Source organism: Capsicum annuum, chromosome 7 (genome assembly GCF_002878395.1).
Source record: "Capsicum annuum cultivar UCD-10X-F1 chromosome 7, UCD10Xv1.1, whole genome shotgun sequence".
Classification (NCBI taxonomy): domain Eukaryota; kingdom Viridiplantae; phylum Streptophyta; class Magnoliopsida; order Solanales; family Solanaceae; genus Capsicum; species Capsicum annuum.
This window is the reverse complement of record NC_061117.1, coordinates 196226554-196247857: the sequence shown is the minus strand read 5'-3', so window position 1 is coordinate 196247857 and position 21304 is coordinate 196226554. Positions and strand designations below refer to the sequence as shown.

At 29.8% G+C, this 21304-nt stretch overlaps 1 protein-coding gene across 5 annotated transcripts in view; it reads right to left on the bottom strand.

The window, feature by feature from the left end:
* LOC107878284 (disease resistance RPP13-like protein 4) overlaps positions 1-20609 on the bottom strand; it is a 26969-nt gene extending 6360 nt beyond the window's left edge. For 2 of the 5 annotated variants that reach the window (XM_047415348.1, XM_047415349.1), the window contains exons 1-2: positions 20210-20609; positions 19678-19790 (exon numbers count right to left, since the gene is read on the bottom strand). The gene's annotated coding sequence lies outside the window, so the exon portion shown is untranslated. The remainder of the gene's footprint in view (positions 1-19677; positions 19791-20209) is intronic. The other 3 variants (XM_016725218.2, XM_047415350.1, XM_047415351.1) reach the window with 2 other exon arrangements.
* Positions 20610-21304: the final 695 nt, after the last annotated feature.

Here is a 21304-nt window from a genome sequence, read left to right as displayed (position 1 = left end):
TATATCATTTTTTTTTTAATAAAATGCAACATATTTTATCTATATGTATATCTTTTACTGATGATGCTAAATACAGATGAAGAATATAAGAATCTTTCAATGCTTGTCTATGCATCTTGATGAACATTTGACTCGACCAACAGTTTGTCGAGTGGTTTACCTCTATTTGTCTAGGACTCTAGGTTGCTGCCAAATTTCTGCCTCGAAGCATTCGTATAGCTTTATTACGTTTGATGGATTTTTTAAATTCTAGTAAGTTATTTTAACTACAATCTTATACCTGGTACCTATTGTAATCTTCTACCTTGGGGATTCTGTTGTATAACTGAGGTGTATGATTAGTTAATGTAAACAATGAGAGGTTTTGTAACTATAAAGAAGCAACTTATCTATGTATTAATTTCTATATAAGTTGTACAACATTTATAGCTAGCTAAAAAATAATTTATTCACGTGTAAAATTAGTACAATGTTTGGTTTGCAATTTCGAAACCACATCGCTAACATGTACAAGTTACGAGAGAATTGATGTATTATCTTATGCAGAGTAGAAGATGGAATAGCTAATATATACATAACTAATGTTTGCATTACTAACACCTCTGTAATTCTAACCAACAACTAAACGACTCCTGATCACATAACTAGCTGCACTTTTACGCAAATTCTAACATTGTACTCCCATCTCAACACAAAACGAATAGTCCTCTTAATCTGCTTTGGGCAGTGGAACACATGAGAAATAACTGTCAATCACATAGGGAGCTATACAAAATATTTCACTAAGCTAGTGGAACACATGAGCTACTTCCTATCAGAGGCGGAGCCAAGATTCGAATTGAAGGTTCAAAGTTTGAAGAAAAACTAATCGAAGGGTTCAACATCTAGTATGTATACATGAAAAAATAATTTTAGTCTACATAAATTTTGGTAGTTTCATAAAAATGACAACTTTACAATATCGAACTGTCACATAAAACAAAAATAAAAAACAGTGAAGGATTCTGTTTTCTGTTGGAAAATAGATCATTTCAAATTTCAATATGCAATTCAAAATTCAAATATAGTTCGAAACAAAGAGAAGAACACTGATTGTAGCTCGATCACTCACAAATTTGACCATCTTGAACAAAAAATATGCAAATAATAGAAGTACCTAAAAAAAGAAAGGCAAAATACATGGACATTGTTGTTTTGGATACACAATCTGTATGTTTGCACAAACACTTCAACATTTGTTCAAGACAGTTTCAAGAATACCTACGAAGTTTTTAACACCTTCAACACAAGTTCATCAAGAACTATCAAACAAGTGTGTTATTTAAAGAAACAAGGTGAAGTAGAAAATAGAACCAAATCCTCTGATTTCACGGAGTGTCCTTAAGGAATTAATTCCGCTCAAGTACCCGAAGTTGTGGAATTTTTCCTCCCAGGATAAAATGGCTCACAATCAGAATGTAGCGGTACCTCAAACTTTCTGATTCTTCGAACACACTCAACGGTAGATGATCACACAAAGTGTTTTAGAAGTAGAAGAGTGTTTTTCAATGCAGAAATTTCTATACTACCTGAGGAAAAAAGTTCAAGTATTTATAGCCATCAAATGCCCCTTCGAAAAGGAAGCAATGGTTCATGGAAGGGTGTATCACTTCGGAACAGTCATGTCTGTCCATTCCGAAATAATATGTCTTTTCTGAATAGTCACATCCGATCAAACAGTCACCCCTTTTCTAAAACAGTGTGTCTTTTCCTCGAAGGGTTGTGTCCCTTTAGAGGTGCATTTCTACATGCTTCTACGTGGCATTTCTATGGAGAAAAATATTTTGCTTTTTCTTGGACTTTTTGGGTAACTTGTTTATTCAAGTTTTAAATAAAATTTGTCTAAAAAATTAATCTCATCGATCATTTGCCAAATTCGAAGCCCAAGCCGAGCCGAGCGAGCGGCGACAACGGCACAAGGCACCTTTTGGTTCTTGCCTCACTATCCACTTGAAGGAGTGTTACTCGATAAAAACACATTAAAGTTGTTTTCTCCCTCCAACGTAGGAGAAGTATACTTTCCTTAATTGAGTACATTTTTTATCCAAGACTTTCCCTCCATTTTCCATTCATGTCAATTAAATCCAACAATCTCCCATATAAATGGGGAATGACTATTCTTTATAAAACTTTACGGAAAAGTGTGTGATCAGCAAGTAAAGACTGGTTGCATCTGGATAAGTAGATTTTTCTTTGAACTTTCCCGTAGTGAACATGCATCGGATGCACTTGGTCAATCGGTAGATTCGATATCTTTGAACCTTCAAGCATTAATGTACACCTAGATAACATATGTCACACAACCAGTCTTTTACCGTTTATGATTTTCACGATTTTGTTCGTTTTAGCCATGAACATGTCCTAGTTTTATGAGAGCTTAGAGAATAGGCCTTTACAAACATTCTCCTTGAAGCGGCTTCCACTTCACCCTCACATAGATAATTTCTAAACGTTCAATCCTATAGATTAAACTATTTGATCAAATCTACCAAATATAGATAATCATTAAAAGGCTTCACACTACAAGCCCTCTCCTTATTTATTAAACATTGTCTACATCATGAGAACCTATCAGTCACAACTTTATTTGATCTCCTTAAACCTAGCTCTTGGGATCTCCAGTCTGCTAGGTAGAGTTACCGCTATGCTGACTTATCCTAGGCCGTAAACCCAATTTCTTGGATGTTCTCTCAACTCCCTCTCTATATAGGCCTTTTGTGAGTCGATCCGACACATTATCCTTTGACTTCACATAGTCAACAGTGATAATTCAACTAGCGAGTATTTCTCTAGCGGTATTATGTCTCCATCTTATATGACGAGATTTATCGTTATATATCATACTCCCTTTCCTACCTATCACCACTTGTCTATCACATTGTATACATACTGATGCAAATGGTTTAGGTCAATAAGGAATATCTTTCAAGAAATTTCGGAGCCATTAAACTTTTTCACCAGCTTTATCTAATGCGATAAATTCAGATTCTATTGTAGAGCGAGCAATACATGTCTGTTTGGATGATTTTGAAAGGACTGCTTCTCCACCTAAAGTAAATACATTCCGCTCGTAGATTTTACTTTATTCGAACCGGTGATCCAATTTATATCATTATATCCTTCAATTACCGTTGAATATTTATTATAATGAAAAGCATAGCCTTGAGTGTATTTAAGATACCCCAAAACTTTTTCCATTGTCATCCAATGAGTTTCATTGGGATTACTTATATACCGACTCAACTTACTAATAGCACATGCTATGTCTAACCGTGTACAGCTCATGATATACATTAAGCATCCCAGCACTCTTGCGTAGTGGAATTGTGAGTCACTTTCACCTTCATTCTTTTAAAGTTCAAAGCTCACGTCCAATGGAGTCTTGGCAATACCGAATTCTAAATACTTGAATTTGTCAAGTACCTTTTCAATATAATGAGACTGTGACAATGCCAACCCGTATGGAGTCTTATGAATTCTTATTCCTAAGATCACATCCGCAACCCTAATGTCTTTCATATCAAACTTACTCTCAAGTATTCATTTCATAGCATTTATGTTAGAAATGTCTGTATTGACGATCAACATATCATCCGTATACAAACAAACAATGACCTTATGATTTGGAGTGTCTTTAATGTAAACACATTTATCATATTCATTTATCTTAAATTTGTTTGCCAACATGATTTGGTCAAACTTTACATGCCACTGTTTAGGTGTTTGTTTTAGTCCATAGAGAAACTTAACAAATTTGTACACCTTCGTTTCTTTACCAAAAATCACAAAATTCTCTGGTTGTTCAATGTAAAATTCTTCCTCCAATCCTCCATTTAGAAATGCTATTTTCACATCTATTTGATGGATTTCAAGATCATATATATTGCTGTCGAGGCAATTAAAATCCATATTGACGTTATCCTTGTTACAGACGAGTATGTATCAAAGTAATCAAGGTCTTCCTTCTGGTTGAAACCTTTCACTACAAGTCTTGCCTTGTATTTGTCAATAGTACCATCCGTTTTTATTTTTCTTTTGAAGATCCATTTAGAACCTAAAGGTTTATTTTCTTAAGAAAGATCAACGAACTCCCAAGTATGGTTGTTCAAGATTGCTTCAATCTTACTATTGACTGCCCCATTCCAAGAGGATGAGTCTGAAACATCTTTAAATGTTTGAGACTCATTTCTTAAGAGAAATGTTACAAAATCCGATCCAAATGAAGTTGACGTTCTTTGACATGTACTACATCTTGGATTCTCATCATTATGTGCATCCTCACTTGGTTCATCTCGAGGTCGTTTAAACCCCCCACTAGATTATTCATGTCTAGTGTTACACGGATAAATATATTTAAAGAACTCAGTATTATCTAATTCAATTACCGTATTTTCATTGATATCTGAATGTTCAAATTTATGAACCAAAAACCGACATGCTTTACTACTTTTAGCATATCCTATGAACACGAAGTCCACTGTCTTAGATCCTATCTTCACCCTTTTAGGCATAGGAACTTGGACTTTCGCTAGACACCCCCACACTTTGAAATATTTCAAGTTGGGTTTCCTTCCTTTTCATTTTTCATATGAAATTGATAGTGCCTTATTGTGGGGCACTTGAGTATTCATTTAGCTGTAAGGATAGATTTTCCCCACAAGTTTTGCAGTAAACATGAAATTATAAGTAAGGCATTCATCATTTCCTTTAAGGTTCAATTTTTCATTCCCACAATTCCATTATTGAGGTGAATACGGGGCCGAAGTTTGATGGACAATTCTATTCTCTACACATATTTCTGCAAATGGAGATTCATATTCTCCACCCCTATCACTTTTTATCGTTTTGATCCTTTTCTATAACTGATTTTTAACTTCTGTTTTATATTGCCTAAACGCATCTATTACTTCATCCTTACTGTTTAACAAATAGACATAACAATACCTCGTGCAATCGTCAATAAAAGTTATAAAATACTTTTTCCCACCATGAGATGATGTTGACTTCATATCACAAATGTCAGTATGGATAAAGTCTAAGGGATTGGAATTCCTTTCAATGGACTTATATGGATGCTTAGCATACTTTGATTCCACACACATTTGATATTTTGATTTATTGCACTTAAAGTTTGGCAAAAATTCTAAGTTAATCAGTTTTCGTAAAGTTTGTAATAGACATATCGTAATCAGCCATGTCACAATTCATTAGATGCAAGCAAGTAAGAAGAAATAGAACTTTTATTGGTTTCAATTGTCATTATATTCATCTTAAATAGGCCCTCAGTGCGACAGCTTTTTCCTACGTACACTTTCCCTTTGCTAAGTACAATCTTGCCTGAAATAAATACACAGTTGAATCCATTTTTGTCAAGATGTGATACAAAAATCAAGCTCTTTCTTAACTTCGGTACATAAAGGACATTGTTGAGAGTCAACACTTTTCCTGACGTTATTTTCAAGCAGACTTTTCTCGTCCCCTCAACTTTTGCAGTTGTGGAGTTTGCCATATAGATCTTCTCTTCTCCTTGAGCCGGAGCAAATGCAGCAAAGAACTCTTTATTGGCATAAATATCGCGGGTGGCAACGGAATTCACCCACCATTCTTTTGGATTTCCCACTAAGTTACATTCAGAAAGCATGACATATATATCATCAATTTCATTCTTAGATTCAGCCATATTGGCTTGATCCTTCTTTTTGCCTTTCTTTGGGGCACAATAATCTGTTGACTTGTGGTCAATCCTGCCACAATTAAAGCATTTACCCTTGAATTTCTTCTTTAATTGATTACTTACTTGTTCAGCTTTCTTCCATTTCTTTGAGTTGTTGGATTCATCTTCTACAATGTTAGCTCCACTCATGAAGAATTTCCTTTCGACCTTCTCTCTGCAGCTTTTTTATCTTTCTGAATGCACAATCTCACTATGAGGTCTTCGACTATTATCTCCTTTCGTTTGTGTTTCAAGTAATTTTTGAAGTCTTTCCACAAAGGTGACAAGTTCTCTATTATTACAGCAGCTTGAAATACCTCGTTCACAACCAAAACTACAATAAAGTTCATGTGATTATTAAGAACATTTTTAACATGTTCAAATAAGGTAATCACTAAATTCATACCTTCAGAAAGGAGATCGTGGATGATGACTTGCAATTTCTGTACTTGAGATACGACAATCTTACTTTCAATCATTTTGTACTCAAGGAATCCTGCAACAAAGAACTTCTTAGTTCTAGCATCCTCAGTCTTATATTTCTTTTCCAACGCATTTCACAACTCTTTTGATGTCTTCATTCTACTGTAAATGTTGTATAAATCATCTTGGAGGCCACTTAAGAATAGTTCCTACATAGGAAATCAGAATGTTTTCATGCCTCTATTACAACAAACTGCTCCTTGTCTGAAGTTTTTTCGAGAACTTCTGGAGCATCTTCAGATATGAATCTTTGATGACACAAATTTGTCAGATAGAAGAACATTTTCTGTTGCCACCACAAAATCTATTCCAAAAAAATTTTCAGGCTTTTCCGCTAGTGCCATAGCGAGTGGCGCAGTTGTGCGACTGGTTATAGCAACATTCGTTGTTGTTATACTTATCACACCATCAATTACATGACCATCAGTAGTCATCTTTCCTATCACAAAATGACAGTCAACTTTAGTATATCAAAATACTAATTACAAGTTTATAGCAACTTTAAATACTACTTGTTTCTAGTTTAACAATGAAGTTTTTATGTCTTCAAATCGTTAATCGAATGACCTTTAACTTGTGATGAAGTTTTTATTCCTTCAAATCACTTGTTAAGTTGAAACGGAATAGAAAGCATAAAGCTTTAATCTCCAGAAAACAAACAATACAAGTCTGTATGTTTGCACAAACACTTTAATGTTTGTTCAAGACAGTTCCAAAACACCTATGAAATTTTTAACACCTTCAACACAAGTTCATCAAGAACTATCAAAGAACTATGTTATTTAAAGAAACAAGATGAAGTAGAAAATAGAACCAAGTTCTCCAATTTCACGGAGTGTTCTTAAGAAATTAATTCCCCTCAAGTACCCGAAGTTGTGAAATTTTTCCTCCCAAGATAAAATGGCTCACAATTAGAATATAGCGGTACCTCAAACATTTTGATTCTTCGAACACACTCAACAGTAGATGATCACACAGAGTTTTTTAGAAGTAGAAGAGTGTTTTTCAATGCAAAAATTTTTTTACTGCCTGAGGAAAAAAGTTTAGGTATTTATAGCCATCAAATGCCCCTTCAGAAAGGAAACAATGGTTCATGGAAGGGTGTATCACTTCGTAGCACTCATGTTTGTCTATTCCGAAACAGTATGTATTTTCTGAACAATCACCCCTTTTTCAAAATAGTGTGTCTTTTTCTCGAAGGGTTATGTCCCTTTCGAGGTGCATTTTTGCATGCTTCTGCCTGGCGTTTCTATGGAGAAAAAATATTTTCATTTTTTCTTGGAATTTTCGGATAACTTGTTTATCCAAGTTTCAAATAAACTTTGTCTAAAAAATTAATCTCATCTATTATTTATCAAATCCGAAGTCAAAGCTGAAGTTGAGGCCGAGCCGAGCGAGCAACGACGACGATGCGAGGCACCTCTTGGTTCTTGTCTCACTATCTACTTGAAGGAGTGTTACTCAATAAAAACACATTAAAGTTGTTTTCTCCCACCAATATGAGAGAAGTATACTTTCCTTAAATGAGTACATTTTTCCTTTATTTTTTATTCACACTAATTGAACCCAACAGACATGTCATTTAACTTGATTACATCCATAGCCTCCATTTTTTATGTGCATAAATAGACACGTAAACTATCATATAGTCAGTGATGGACCCAGTATTTAAGAATTGTGGATGCTCAAAAGGTTCAAACACACGTATTAGCATCCAAAGTTTTAAGCTTCCACCCGGAAATCAAGCACCCAACTATCTTCTTGGTTTCATGAGTGTTGTTTCATCTTATACTAATTTTAATACATTTTTATATAATTATACCTATTCTACATCGTGTTTAACGTGTGTTAAGGCATAACATTATTGACTCTAGGTCCGCCCCTGTATATAGTTGAATGAGTAAGACATATGCGTCCTAAGGACCCATTTGGCCATGAAAACAAAAAATATTCACTTTATTTGATATTTTTGAAGTTGAAAATGGAGTTGGAGCTGTGTTTAGTCATATTATTTTGGAAATGAGGTATTTTTGAAGGGGATAATAGTTCGAAAAAATATTTGTACTTTGCCTAAATTTACAGTTTTGCATATTGAACTTTGCAGGGGTCCTATGACCCCCTAGACTTTTTTTTTCTTATTTAAATGGCATATATCTGCCCACTTAAACCACTTATTCAGTCACCCAAAGGGCGCGACCTTTCGACAAATAATTATTCCTCTTAATTATGTTTTAACTCCTAATTATATAACCCTGAGATATTATCATAGTGAGGTTTTGAATAGTAAAAGTCGAAATTAAGAGAAATAATTATTTGTTGAAAGGTCGCGTGTGAATCACCGCCTTTGAGTGACTGAATAAATGGTTCAAGTGGACAGATATATGTCATTTAAATACGGAAAAAAAAAAGTCTAAGGGGGTCATAAAAACCCACAAAGTTTAGTTTGCGCTACTGCAAATTTAGAGAAAGTACAGATATTTTTCGCACCTTTTTCCCTTTTTGAAGTTAAAAAAATATAAAAGGTGAAAATAAACTTGTAAGAATTTAGAGTTTATGAAAATTGGGTTATTTTATGATTAAAAAATAGATTTTTTTTGAAAAAAATAAATTAAAAAGTGCAAAAAGTAAAAATAGTGAAAGTACTTTTTGAGATGTTTTTTTAAAAATTTAAATATTGTGAAAACGTATTTCGAAATATTTATGGTCAAACAATTATTTCAAAATAAAATGAAAATGTATCCCAGAATCTATAATCTATAATCTATATCTATAATCTATAATTTATAATCTACATCTATATCTATCTATATTTATATCTATAATATATTAAAAGTGTGAAGACCTTTAAAAAAGTGATTTGAATTTTTTGCCGTTCATTAAAAGACTCCGCAATAGACAAAATTATCTTTTCGCCCTTTTCCTCCAATTTTATTTAATTAACTTTATAATATTAATTATAATATTAAAAGATTAAAGAGTCCTAAATTATATGGTAAGAGGAAAATATCTAGTCAATTAATTTTGATAGATTTTCTTTCCCTGTGTAAGTAAAAAAAGAGTCTAAATGTATGGTAATAAATAGTCTTAAAAAATCCTATAAATATAGGGTGACGGAGGCAGATCAATAACTATGCATAGATTTGTCGGGTAAAAATTCTTATTTTCTCTTGCTCAACATTTTAAAATTCCTACGTTAACTTTTATTTCTTTGACTTTTTTTTTTCAATTTGGAGTCCTTTCCTCAATATTTTAAAAATCATTATGTCTTGAATTTGATGATTTATTGGGTGATTCATTTAGTTTTTATAAGACCGACTCTTTTTCTGTAAATTATCTTTGCGTTTTTTTATTATGATATAATATTTGTGTATTTGTATGTTTAATGTTTTCCTACATTAACAGGGAAATAATTTGTATAACAAATGTACAAATGGACAAGTAGAATTTTAAATATTTATAGAAACATTCATGCTCAGATGTGTATACATATCCAGTAAGCTAACATCATTTGAGTATAATGCATGATAATTTTGTTAAAGAAGCATGTTAGTATAGTACAAGTGTAGATTCATATATTTCATTTGTATAAAAATGAAAACACTTCTAAAGATTTCTCTGTTTAACTATTAAATTATTAATATTATTTCGATAAGTAATGCGTTGAAGGTGTCTGCCGAATCTCATTATATATGAACTCGAACAAGCGCCAAATCAAATCAAATTGACTTTTCGGGATGAGGAGAGGTAGATGAAGAGATTTTGAACTTTTTGCTCTTCACTATAATCTTACCAATAGACAAATCGTCATTTACTATTTCTCAAATTATTAATTTATTATTTTTATTATATTAAATATAATAATTATCTGACAAATTTAATTTTATAAAAGACTTCTAAATTTATAAAACAAAATATAATACTCAAATATTTTTTCTTTTTTAAAAAGGAAATAACACCTAAATATACAAAAAATTTTGGTTGTACATGTAAAACTAACTAGAAAAGTCCATGTATAAGATTTGGAGGCTTTGAACAAAGTCCCGGAATTATTTTTTTTTTACACCCTTGGTCGTCTTTTCTTAAGCAGATGGATGGAGATATATGATTTGTCCATTATATGTGAGTTTTGTCTTGGGCATAACCCATACTTTCTAATGGTAATATTTTCAACTTTTTCTTTTATTTTGTGAATAACTTTTGCATTACCTCAGTTTCCATTGAAAACATCTTTACATTCACAAAATAAAAATCAAGTTACCTACACACTCTATTTATAGGACTACAATGAACAAGTTGTTGTGATTTAAAAATATTGAGCTTAAAAATTTTAGTGTTGCGAAGATTTGTGGAAGTGTAGGAGCACTATATCTGTCGTAATATTAGCCTTTATTGATTTCTAAGTTTTATATGTGTAAACACCTAATTTTTTACCAAACCTAAGTATTTTTGCCATTTAGTGTTCAATTTCGTTTTAGGGTCCAAATTAGAAATTCTAAATTTAACTTATTTTTTACTAAATTTATTTTTAAAAAAATTCTGAAAAAAAAAGACTACAAAAATAGAGTCACATTTTAAATAAGTTTCATTTTTTAGTTTTTATTTGTTTATTTATTTATTTTTAGAAAAAAAAAAGAAATTTTTTTTTTCTAAATTATATTTGTTTCTTCTTTCAATTTTAATAAAGAATGGTGTGATATTAATTTTTTTTAATCATATTCCCAAGACTAGTTATTAGCTTATGTTATATTTTATTAGTTTTTAATTATTTTTATCTTATTAATAATAATAATAAAAAATAAAAAAAAGAAACCTAAACTACCCAAACCACCCACAATTCCCACTCCTAATTAACCTCCCCCACTTTCCCACACACACGACACAAACACACTAACTAATAAACACATGCACACATACACTATATATAATGCACACATGCACTTAAAAACGATGGACACACACGACACAAACATATACACTATATATAACACACACATGCACAACCGGAAAAAAAGAGAAAAAAACAACAAAGAAGCAAAAGAAGAAAAAACAAAAAAGGGAAAGAGATTGAAAACAAAAGGAAAAAAAACAAACAAAAAGGCGAGCAAGAAAAAAAAAACAGAAGAGAAAAGATTGAAAAAAAAAAAAAGAAAAATCAAAGGAGAAGAGGAAAAGAAATTCGGGTTTGAGTTCGGGATCTCCGTTTGAGTTTTCGGTAATGGCATTCTTGCTTCTATACTGAATTTATTTCATCACACGGGTTTTTATCTAACTCAGTATCATTATTTTTTGTAAGTTTTATTGAGGATCAAAGCATAAATAAAATTGTTTAATTGACATTATGCATTATTTAGTATGTGTGATTGATTAATTATGTAGGTTTTATGATTGCCATGAGTTGTACGAGTAAGTTATGGAGTAGTTATACAGTTGTATGTAGATTTGGAGTTGCCAACTAATTTTATAGAGTTTAGGATTGTTACATGATGCGGAATTATATGCATGTTAAACTTACTAAAAGATAGCGTTCAATGGGTATGTTTTATGTGTACCATATAATCGTGTGTTAGAGTAAGGAGAATTCGTTATTGCTAGTTTTGTTTCTTCGATCTTATTAAGTTCTAAGAATGTGAGATTTGAATACACTATGTTTCACGTTACTCCCTAGTCATAGATTGTCTGCTTTATTTTTCTTTTCTTTCAAAATTTGAGACAAGATTAGACAATTCGGGTTTAAAATCAAAAGATGAGTAATGGGAGTTATCTTTCTTTTCCTAAAAAAAAAAAAAAAAAATTATTACTTTGAAATACGTCACCTCTTCTGGTTTCACTTGTTTGGCAGTGTAAAGCAATGATTTACCTCAATAGTTTAGGCACTAGTTTAGTCTATGTTTTTCCCTTATTCCGCCAAACGTAAATGCATATATATCAAGCCATGCACATTGTCTTTTTCTTTGTCTTTTTCCCTTTTTTTTGGCTTAAAATGGATCTGATAAATTCGCTAATCAACTGTATTAAACTAATAAACTACCAGTTTGTGTTTTAATTATCTTGAGTTAGTTTATTTATTTATTTATTTATTTATTTATTATTTTTTTTTGCCTTCATTTATCTCGTTGTTACTTGTCCAAGTTGGCCTTGTCTAATTGATTATTCCTTATTCATGTTGCTAATAGATAGTTTGTACTTAGGTTCCAGCACATTTGTATTGTTATTGTTATTTGTTGTTTTAGCAATTTACAACTGATTCGTAAATACTGAAATGTGTACTATTTTACTTTGGGTTTCATAATAATTAAGTTGGATTTAGCATTGTATTTTTACCTATTCAAGACTTATCATATCTGATAAAGAAAAAAGAGAGGGGAAAAATCAATTGTAAGTGAGTGAATTTGTAAAAGAATAAGATAGGTTTTTAATCTTTAGAAAGTTTAAAGTTTAACATATAAGTGAAAATTAACGATAAGTTGGAAAGCCCTACCGACCATTCGTTATAATAAATGGACCTACCGTTTGAAATCGATTGAATTGGGTGGGTAGATTTTAAACCTATGAGGGGCTCAGTTAGACTACGAAAATGGGGACGATTCATAAGTGCCTTAAAGGTGCGAGAAACGTGCCAAACATTGCGGTGAGGCCGAAAAGTACTACTATCGGTAAGCCACACGTCAACATAATAAATAATTTCAAAATAAGTTAAAAGCGGGAGGCAAACAACTTTTAGGTTAACAAATATTATAAATCCTAAAAAAAAAAAAAAAAAAAGGTTTAATTTAAGCCGGACGTAAGTCATTAAAGCGACCGTGCTAGAACCACGGGACTCGAGGGGTGCCTAACACCTTCCCCTCGATCAACAGAATTCCTTATCCGGATTTCTAGTTCGCAGATCGAAAAATAAAAATTAAAGAGTCATTTTCTTTTTGAATAGGGATTCAATAAGGTGACTTGGAACACCCAAACTCAATTCCAAGTGGCGACTCTGTAAATAAAATAATTCCTTTTCAAAACGTTACTTTAATTGGAAAGACCCATTTTCTCTAAAACCAACTCCCTAGCGGGGGTCGGACGCGGTGAAATATGAAAATCAATAAAAAACTGAATTGAAGTACTCAAAAATTATGACTTGCAATTGTATTATTAGTTAATTTATTCGAATTGAATTGAAATATTAGATAACTATAGTAAAATTTCATTGACTGCGTACTTGCAGTATTGATTTAACAAAAAAAAATTGTTGACTAATTGCAATGTGCATACACACTTTAGGTATTCATATGCTTGTAAAGTTGTGAGCTGCGTTGATGAATCTCATTTATTTATTTGTAATGAGTATTTCTGATTTTCTTTAAGTTTCGCTGAGAAACATATTTCATTATACGTACTTGAAATATTGACTCACAAATTGTGATATTGTCTTGACAGTATCATTTAATTAATTTCTAACATTAAGAAATAATTATTTAATGATTTTCATGATATTTAAGACTTTGAAATCAATAACATCAATTGTTGTTTTACGATTTAATAATTTTTATTCTTTTTATAAATACTTTAATTAATTGACGTGAGATACACACGCAAAACACGTACACTTAATTAATATTTTGAAAAATATTCATGGCCAAATATCTACTAAATTTGTGTGTCTAACTATTCTACGATATAGTAGTTTGAGTGTCTACTTGTCCACAGTTAGAAAATGTAAATATTAGTTGAGCTAATTAAATAGTACGTCTATATATGGGGAAAGGATAAAAGTGGCCAGTCGGCCAAAAGAATTGCCACCGACGAGTCATTGATTTGGCATTTCCGCTAAATAGCCATTTAGACCTTTTGTAACTACTGCCTTCTTTTTAAAAACAAAAAAATTGTTACCGTACTTAATTTTTTTTTTAAATTTCGTTGGTTCATTTTTTTGAAATTTTGTTGGTTATTTTTTTTATTGCTTCACTTTTTAAAAATTTTGCTGCTTCATTTTGTTATAAAAACATTGTTGCTCTTTTGTGTTTTTTATACCTTTTTTGCTTTTTTTTTTTTCTAAAAACTATTCTTTTAATTGTATTATATTGAAATAATACAACACATATCTACATATATAAAATATAATACAATAGTGACATAAATATTTTTAAACAACAATAATATAGTTTCTATGCACATTCTATACACATACAAATATTTTATAATACAAAAATAACATCATATATTATTCATATTGATACAATCCTTATATCATATTGATACAACTCCTATACCATATTGGTACGTCTCTATACCACATTCATTGTTCTATACCTATATTTTATGTATCAACATATTCTATACAACATTCATACAGTTTCAATACCACATTCATATAGTTTATACTAATAAACCTACAGATATGTAGTTCTTATACCATATTAATACATTACTTACCATATTGATACAGTCCTTATAACACAATCATTGTTCTATATGTATATCTTATACATACATATTCTATACAATAATGATATATTTTTTATACAATTATACATACACACACACATATATATTCTATATATACGTATATCTTATATATACATATTTTATACAATTACTATATAGTTCTTATATTTATCTTATATCGATGCATATTCTACATAACAATTATATAGTTTCTATACGTATTCTATACAGTTTTAAAAAATGACTAATTGGTGAAATTAAAATAAGAAAGTGGCTATCCCATGACACTATTTTAAAAAATAATCATTTTAGTGAAAGTTATAAGAAACCTCCTAAAATTGTAGAATAAAAAAAGAATCCTAATATAGAACAGCTAAAACTATGACATACTAATTGACAGATGAAAAATCACTCAGAACAACAAGAGATAAAGACTACAGAGGGCAACAGGAAGTACAGAAAAAAATAAGAAAAAGATAAACAGAAGAGGTGCATATGATTAGTGTTGAATAGACTACAGAGGATAAAAAGAGTACAGGCAATACTAATTCAACACATGAAAGTATAGTTTGGTAGGGTGCACATGAATAGTGTTAGAGTGCATTAGTAATGTTGATATTAGTTATATTGAAGTTATTTTCTATGTATTATTTGGTTTGATGTATTATTATGAATAATATATATTATATAATTTTTTTAAAAATATTTATAAATACCATCCACAAATACAACAGGACGGATACGAAAAATATTGTAAGGAACAATTATCTGTTTAACCAACTAATGCATATATTAAAATTCCTTACATTACTATTGCCATAATTTGTCATGTATTTGGTATGCAAAGTGTAGTAGTACCAAATAAAGTATATGATCTAATATGATACACAGATTAAGAAAATATATCAAACAAGCCATTGATAATACACAAAACTAATGCACACATAATTTTTTTCTATTTAACACACTTGACGTTAATAGAAAATATACTTAAAAGCACCTGCTGGTGCTTGCATAAGAAATTTAGAGTGTTACATAGATAATTTCTTATGAAATTATGATTTTTGGAAAGAATTTTTAGAGTTAATTGCAAATCTAAACTATCATATTTCTACAAGTTTTATATCTCAACTATCCATTATTTCTTTTAATTATCTTATCAATCACTTTCTTAATTGTCAAACACACATCGCCATCGGTCTAGACACACATGTTTTGCGGAAACAATAATTAAAAACTCGTGAATAATATTTTTAAAATAAAATTCATATATTTGATATCATCACTCCATGAGGTTATCTACAAACTTGATTTAGATAGAGTGATGTTAGAATTAATAGATTACCTTTTATTAAACATTTGAATAGTGTTATAAAATTATGATTGTAAACATTTTTTTTAATCAAATATGCAGTTCATCATGTTCTTGCAAATTGTGTTCTTTCTTAAAAAAGTTAGTAATTAATTCAATAAATTTATTAGTTATTTCAAAATTATATATCATTTATTTTGTTCCTACAAATTTATTAGATCTTGCAAATTATTTTTTTATAATATTAGTTATAAATATTTTATTATTTGATACTATATTTTTAAAAAAATAACATGTACCTTGAATTCGTAGTTTTATTGAATAAAAGTAATAAAATCTCTAGTATAGACACATTTGTCAACGTTACACGTCTAGGTTTTTATAATTAATTTTTGTTTTTAAAAAGTAAATTATGTAATTATATTTGTGAAACCAGCCATTACGTTTGTAATTACAATGAAATTAAATTACGACAAATAAATAGACATGTTTTTGTAATTATTAAGTTGTATAATTACTTTACCAAAAAAAAAAAAGTTGCATAATTACCAGTTTTAAGATGTGAATGAGAAATGATAGAAGGCAAAATACATAAACATGCCTTTTTAATTTGACCTCATATCACATCTATGATCTCCAACTTTCGTTTGCACAAGTAGATACTTAAACGTGTATAAAGTTGAACAAGTAGACACATATGTCATACGTGACGTCCTATGTAACCAATTCTTATCCTACATGGCGTCCTACGGGTATTATGCTACATAAGACGTGTGTCTACTTGTTCAACTTTATACAAGTTTAAGTGCCTACTTGCACACTCCCGAAGTTGAAGGTCATAGATGTAATTTGAGAGCAAGTTAAAAGGCATATTTATATTATGTATTATGCCATCATAAAAACACGCAACTTTACATTCCAGTTTTTCATTAACTATAAATTAAGAGGCCTAGACTCTTTTAGACACTTATTTTTTGTTTCCATCCGGTGTTTGGTACTCGCATTGGATCCCCGACTAATTTGTATCGTGCATTGCAGGGTCTATTAAGGTGGCAGTGCTCCCAATACAGTTTTCTCTATACCTAGGGTCGAACTTTCGACTTCTAATTAAGAATGAAATAGTCTCATCCACTGCACCACAACTCATATTGGTGGCTCTTTTAGACACTAATCATATAGAAATCAAAATTCTTTCTCCCCTCTAAACTGTTCTCTACATTTGTTTTAAAAAACAAAAATTGCAGAGTCGTGTCATTTGCACCACTATTTGAGTTAGAGCGCTCAGGATTTAGGGGTCGTGAGTGATTAAAAAATTTAAATATATATATCGATATCCAAAGTTTTAAAGTTCTTTCTGAAAATCAAAGCACCCAACTATCTTCTTATATAATTATACTTTAACTTTTATATATTTCTTATATAATTATATCTAATTTGTGTCGGATTTAACGAATGTCAAAGCGCCATAAATTAATACCTAGGTCCGCCCGATGAGTTAGCCAAATTTTCGTAAATTGAAGTGTCATCTTTTACAGAATAGTTTTCCCATCCCATCATGTGAGGAATTAATCTGTATATATTTGATAGTAACGTGAGAATTACAAAGGAGAAATTTAAAAAAAACAACAATAGTTGACACAAAATTAACCTTCTATAGTTACACTTTACAATATTACCATTTATAATCGATGCATTCAATTTACATCCGCTCTTCACTTTTACTCAATAGTCTGTATTCATATAAAACATAAATACATTAATCATATTTTATATTTTATATTTTTTTTATTGTCAAAAAATATAATTAATACAAGTCATGGATGACGACGAAAATATCATAACCGCGCATTGTATTTGCATTTACCATCATTTTTTTTATTTTATTCTTTTTTCTTTTACTTTTTGATTTTTTTTCCTATTGTCGTTTTATTTTATTTTTCGATTCTTTCTTTCATTTTTTGTATTTTTTTTCGTGTTTTTTCTTTTTTTTCTTCTTTTTTCTTCTTTTTTTTTTCATTTTTTTCGTTCTTTTTCTTTTTTTCTATCTCTATCTTCTATCTACTTTCTTTATTTTTGTTCTTTTCATTCTTTTTTCTTTTTTGTATTTTTTTTTTCTATCTTATATTTTTGTATTTTTGAAAAATATGGCTACTCAAGTACAGATCATGAATAATAGCAAAAATACCACAATTGCTTATCGTATTTGTATTCACATCATCATTTATATTTTTGTATTCGTTAATACAATTATATTTGTATTTGCATTTTGTAGTTCGCATTTCTATTTGTACTTTATAATTCACACTTGTATTTGCATGTTATAGTTCGCATTTGTATTTGTATTTTATAGTTCGCACTTGTATTTGTTTGTTGGTCGCATTTATATTTATATTCTATAGTTCACACTTGTATTTGTGTTTGCTAGTTCACACCATCATTTATATTTTATACAATTCACACTTGTATTTTAAGGAATTATTTTGTATTTGTATTTTATAATTGACTGGACATTGTACTTATATTTTGTGATTTCATTTTATTTGTATTTGTGTATTATTTTTATCGATGCACTTGTATTTTTCAAAAACTATTTTGTATTTATATTTGTAAGTTGACCGCATATTATATTTTTATTTGTAATTTAATTTGTTTCATTTGTTTGTAGTTGGTAAGATCATTAGTATTTTTAAACAATTGTAAAAGAATTTTTATTTTTCTTTCTACGAATACTTGTATTTATAAAATAATAAATTCTACAAATACAAATGTTACATTGCATCAAATGATACATGTTTATACAACTTGTACCATACGCATACAAAATGATATTTGCTTATATATAAATACAAATAATAAATATGAAATGTAAATACTAACGATACATTTGCATTAATTTGAATGACACATTGTATAGTTATATATTTAATACTCAAATAAATACAATTAATCCATATATTTTTTTATACAAATACAAATAATAAATTATACGTATTCACTGTTAAATTATTCAACTTCAAATAATAAATTTATTTAAAATATATAGCATGATATAAATAAATATAAAATATAAAATAACTTCAAATAATAAATTTATTTAAAATATATAGCATGATATAAATAAATATAAAATATAAAATCTAACAACAACAAAAAAAAAATGAGAGAAAAAATACAAGAAAAGAAAAAAAAGGAAGGAGAAAAAATGTAAAGGAAAAGAAAAAAAGAAAAAGAAAAAGAAAGAAAAAATGAAAAAAAAATAAGTGAAAAGAAAAAAAGGGAAAAAAGAAAGAGAAAAAAAAAGAAAAAGATAAAATGGAGAAAAAAACTGCAAAAGGAAAAAAAAAAAAGAGTAATAAAAAATAGAGAAAGAGAAAAAATAAATGAAAGACACTATGAATTGTAATTAGAGATAATAAATAGGGAAGATAGGACTATAAATTGTAATTAATTGAAATTTACGCTAAATAAGAATTAAAAATCTTTAAGGACACACAAAAATAACTTTTTATGTTTATGTTTTTTTACTATTAAACTAATTACTTTTCATGAACACAGATATGAACAGTAATTACACAATATTGACTTATAAAGCTAAATTAAATAACTTTGATATATGTATCAGATTGGAGTAAATTTATTTTCAAACGAAAAAACACATAGCTAGTTGAAATTGTCAAAGTCATCAAATATGAAATATCTGTATCTGAGAAATATGAAGACAAGCAAAAGTTCGACTCCGAAGAAGATCAATCGGATTGGGATATTTGTATGAAAATTTGCGCGGCACCTGAACCTAAATATTTGTCAAAGTATTCACTTGACAAATGGAACAAGTTAAGGTAGTGGAGGAACCAGTATTCTTAAACGTTATAATACATAAATATATCTTTAACTTGACTTTAACAGATATCTACGTACATTCTTTAAATTTGAATGTACATAAGTATGTACTTAAAGTTGAATAAATAAATATACGCGTTCTATATGATATCCGACATGGCAATTCAATTGAGACTCCACGTAAGACACTGTGTCAACTTTTATACAAATTTAAATGTCCATTTATACACACTCATCACATTAAGTGAATTCTAGCTCATGTCCCGTAATAGAGCTAAACAAGAAACTTGAAAAAAGAAAGGGGGAGATGCAGGAAAAACAAATACAGACTAAAGATTTTTGATGTGTGATTTTGTTCTACCAAGCTGAAGAATGAGAGATGTGAACTTAATTACCTGATTTCTTCAGAGTAAATTAAGTAGCTGATGGTGCAATCTTTCCAAAGCAGAACAAAACTAAGCTAGTGATCTTTGTTGTTTCAGCAAGAAAAAAGAACAAGTGAAGTGGGTAAGAGTATGTTATGTAAGAATCTCAAAATAGCAGAATTAGTAAGACCATTGAGGGAATACTTTCTATTAAGTGGCTTCACATGCAGTAAAGAAACTGAGAATAAATTTGCTTTTGGATACTTCCTCTATTTTATTTTATGCGGCAGTGTCCCTTTTTCTTTTTCCTTTTTTTTTTAAACGGGAAACTGCAGTTGTTATTTTTTTGATGTGTTGAGGATAAACTCTATTTGAGTGTAATAATCCGTAATCCACATGGAAGAGGTAAATCACACTAGACCAGCCTCGTGTGAGGAGTTGTGGCGAAGCCATATGTAATTGAGGGACGTCAACCGACACCCTTATCGATTAATTACATTATATAGCTCGGTAGAAACATAGATTTTTATGTATATATATATTACATATTGATATTCTTTGTTTTTTTTTGGAAATTTACCTTTTTTATATTCTTATATCCTTAGTGAAAATTTTGGTTTCGCCACTAGCAAGGAGCTCAACCAAAAAAGCATGCACGGAGTTTCGAACCCCTCTTTTGGGAAATTACTTGCTTAACCAACTCAATATTCACCCTTACAGATTATGTGACAATGCTTGATTGGATAAATTTTTTTAAAAAGTAATTAAAAAAATTTCAATTAATAATCTAATATATTATATATTTTTCTGATTATAAAAACGTATCAATATGCAGCTGGGCTAGTGAAATGAAATCAACAAAATTGGATTTTAGAAAAGTTAAAAGAATAAGGAAGATTGGCATTTCTTCACTGGCGTTAGTGCCTTTATAGGCTGCGTTTCTGGTGGTGATATCTTCTGTTGATATATAAGAGCCAGATGTATTGAATGAGTTAACGTTTTATGCATGGTTAGTATATTAAAAAAAATTTACACCATCAGATAATTTTATTTACTCTTGCATATTATTAATTCTCTTTTTAATTATTTTTTCTTTTTTAACCATTTTTTTCTTTTTTAAAAAAT